The sequence below is a fragment of the Canis lupus genome, chromosome 9 (assembly GCF_048164855.1).
Source record: "Canis lupus baileyi chromosome 9, mCanLup2.hap1, whole genome shotgun sequence".
NCBI classification, from domain to species: Eukaryota; Metazoa; Chordata; class Mammalia; order Carnivora; family Canidae; genus Canis; species Canis lupus.
In genome coordinates this window covers 38,015,109-38,019,062 of record NC_132846.1, presented here as the reverse complement: position 1 = coordinate 38,019,062, position 3,954 = coordinate 38,015,109, and positions in this window count along the sequence as shown.

The following is a 3,954-nucleotide window of genomic DNA, read 5'->3' as shown; positions in this document are numbered from 1 at the left end:
TTTAGTGATCAAGACTGAGATGTACTATACAAATCTAAGCCTCTCCTTGTTTGCAGGTGGGAGAAAACTGATGCTGTTGAGTCTGGAGTATATTCAGTTTAATACAAGAAAGGGTCAGGGATGAGATGAGCAGTAATCTTGTAGCTTTATAGGTAAAGGTAACCAGAGCTAACCATGCACTCTCCTGGATCATGTTCTTGACCTTTGCCTCATGATTTTAGCTATTTGCAACATATCTTATGGACAGCTACTAACATTCTGAGGTTGTTAGTCTGTGATCATCACAAACTACATGTTTGTTAAATTGATTTAATCCCATGCTGCTTGAAAGAAGGAGAATGCAAAAGAGCAGTTTTGAAATTTGGGGGTAAAATTCCATAGCTTCCCACAGTGCTCTGCTACTGCACATATGCAAGATTTTTTTTTAAAGATTTTATTTACTTGTTTATGAGAGACACACAGAGAGAGGCAGAGATATAGGCAGAGGGAGAAGCAGGCTACCCAGATAATGTGAGACAGGAAAAAGGGAAAGCTGGTGGAGAAATTGGGAAGGCAAAGAAATGAGTAGGACCCAGACTTCCTCAGTCACATGCTGTAATATTTGGACACTGCAACTCTAATGGACTTTGAAACAGAACAGAGTAGAGCAAGATCATCTTGAAGTGTCTCCAGCCTTATAATTCTATGAGACCCACAAAGAATGTAAGCAAGTATATTATCCTCTTCAAGTATGGGAATATTGGTCTTACAGAACATGCTCAGGTTTAAGGCTATCCTTAGGTGGGCCATAATTTTTTCCCTGTATTTGAGAAATAGTATATTTGTTGACATTCTAAAAATTACAACTATTAAAAAAAGATTTTTTTAAAGATTTTGTTTATTTATTTATTTATTTATTTATTTATTTATTTATTTATTTATGAGAGAGAGAGAGAGGCCGAGACACAGGCAGAGGGAGAAGCAGGCTCCCTGTGGGGAGTCTGATGCGAGGCTAGAGCCCAGGACCCTGAGATCATGCCCTGAGCTGAAGGCAGACACCCAACCACTGAGCCACCCAGATGTCCCTAAAAATATATTTTTAAAACATTTTATTTATTTATGAGAGAGAGAGAGTGAGTGGCGGGAGAGGAGCAGAGGGAGAGGGACAAGCAGACTCTATGCTGAGCATAGAGGCAGGGTTTGATCTCATGACCCTGAGATCATGACCTGAGCCAAATCAAGAGTTGAACATTTAACCAACCGAACCACCCAGGGACCCCTAAAAATATTGGTATTTAACCGGTTACTATCTTACAGTAATGTTTTCTAATGTTTTCTTTTTTATTGTGGTAAAAAATACAACATAAAATTTACCATATTAACCATATTTAAAGTGTACAGTTCCATAGCATTAAGTGTATTCACACTGTTGTGAAACATATCTCCAGCACTTTTTCATCCTGCAAAACTGAAATTCTATGCTCATTAAATAACAACTCCTCTTTGTTTCCTATACCCAGGCCCTGGTAGCTACCTTCATACTTTCTATTTCTATGAATTTCAGTGCTTCAGATCCCTCATATAAGTGGAGTCATCTAGTATTTGTCTTTTTGTGACAGGCTTATAGCACTTAGCATAATGTCCTTAAGGTTCTTTTATGCTGTAACAGGTGACAGGATTTCTCTCCTTTTTAAGGCTAATACTTTGTTGTATGTACATAGATCACATTTTATTTATTCATCTGCTAATGGAAATTTGGGTTGCTTCCCCTTCTTGGCTATTGTGATATCTCTGTTTTTTAAATATTAAAATTTAACTTTGTCCTTCTGGTTCTCTCTGGTAGATGTAATAAACACGACATCATCTATAGAGAGCTTCTAGCAATCAGAGAGAGAATGAAGCATGAGAGGAGAGTTGAAGACAGAATCCTGGGGAACTTGATCCTTTTAAGATGCTGGCTGGAACAGTAGCTTCTTGCAAGATACATCCGTGAAGGCAAAGGAAACAAAGCAAAAGTAAACTATTGGGATTTAATCAGGATTAAAAAGCTTCTGCACAGCAAAAGAAACAGTCAACAAAACTAAAAGACAACCTACAGAATGGGAGAAGATATTTGCAAATGACATATCAGATAAAGGGCTAGTTTCCAAGATCTATAAAGAACTTATTAACCTCAACACCCAAGAAACAAACAATCCAATCCTGAAATGGGCAGAAAACATGAACAGAAATTTCACCAAAGAAGACATACACATGGCCAACAAGGACATGAGAAAATGCTCCGCATCACTGGCCATCAGGGAAATACAAATCAAAACCACAGTGAGATACCACCTCACACCAGTAAGCATGGTGAAAATTAACAAGACAGGAAACAACAAATGTTGGAGAAGATGTGGAGAAAGGGGAGCCCTCTTGCACTGTTGGTGGGAATGTGAACTGGTGCAGCCACTCTGGAAAACTGTGTGGAGGTTCCTCAAAGACAAAGATTGTTATTTAATGAGCATAAAATTTCAAAGAGTTAAAAATAGATCTGCCCTACAACCCAGCAATTGCCCTGCTGGGGATTTACCCCAAAGATACAGATGCAGTGAAACGCCAGGACACCTGCACCCCAAAGTTTATAGCAGCAATGTCCACAATAGCCAAACTGTGGAAGGAGCCTTGATGCCTTTCGACAGTTGAATGGATAAAGAAGCTGTGGTTTATGTATACAGTGGAATATTACTCAGCCATGAGAAAGGATGAATACCCACCATTTGCTTTGATGTGGATGGAACTGGAGGGTATTATGCTGAGTGAAGTAAGTCAATCAGAGGACAATCATCATATGGTTTCACTCATACAGGGAATATAAAAAATAGTGAATGGGATTTTAAGGGAAAGGAAGGAAAATGAGTGGGAAAAATTAGAAAGGGTGACAAAACATGAGAGACTCCTAACTCTGGGAAACAAAGGGTAGTGGAAGGGGAGGTAGGTGGAGGGATGGGCACTGAGGAGGGCACTTGATGGGATGAGCACTGGGTGTTATACTATATGTTGGCAAATCAAACTTCAATAATAATAATAATAATAATAATAATAATAATAATAATAAAAGATGCTGGTCAAAGAAGAAGGAGACTGAGAAGTAAGGATCAGTAGGAAAGAAGAAGCCCAGGGGATGGGTGTGTTTCCAAAGAGAAATCGACAAATGTCAGAGAATGCAAGGGAGCCAAGAAAGAAAGGTGTTAGTAATAATAGAGCTGTTAGGATTGTTTGCAGTTTCAGAAGAGGACAGAAGCTTGATAAAAGTGGGTGGAAGAGTGGGAGGTGAGAAGGGAGAAATCTGTTGAAAACTACTCCGGAAGTTTAGATATGAAGAGAGGAAGGAGACTGAGTTGTAAGTAGAGGGGGGTGTAGAGCTTTTTTGTTATATTGTTTTTTTTAAGCTAAAAAAAGCTTGAGAATGTTTAGTTGTTGGTTTCAATTTAATTGTGGCTACATAAAAAAGTGATTCCAAAACTGAATGTCTTAAAACAACCATTTTATTTTGCCCCATGATTTTGTGAGTCAAGGATTGAAGAAGGGCTGTCTGGCTGGTGTCTGGTGTCTATCCACGTGGTGTCAGTGGTGGTGGCTAGGACTGGAGGGTCTACTCCCAGGATGAATGTCTCACTCGCATGTATGGTGCCTGGGTGCTCCTTAACACCTCTTTCTCCTCCAGGGCCTCTCAATGTGGGTTGGGCTTCTCACAAAATGATAGTCTCAGAATAACCACACTCATCACATGGCAGCTCACTTTTAAGAGCTATTATTTTAAGAGTCAGATGGAAGCAGCAAGGTTTTTTTTTTTTGACCTAGACTTGAAAGCCATGGGTCAGTTCCACTGTTTTTATTCATCACACAAGTTGTTAAGACTCATGCATATTCAAGAGGAGTGAAGGACTAGACCTCACCTCTTGACTAGGATGGTGTGAGCCTGTTGGGAGGGAA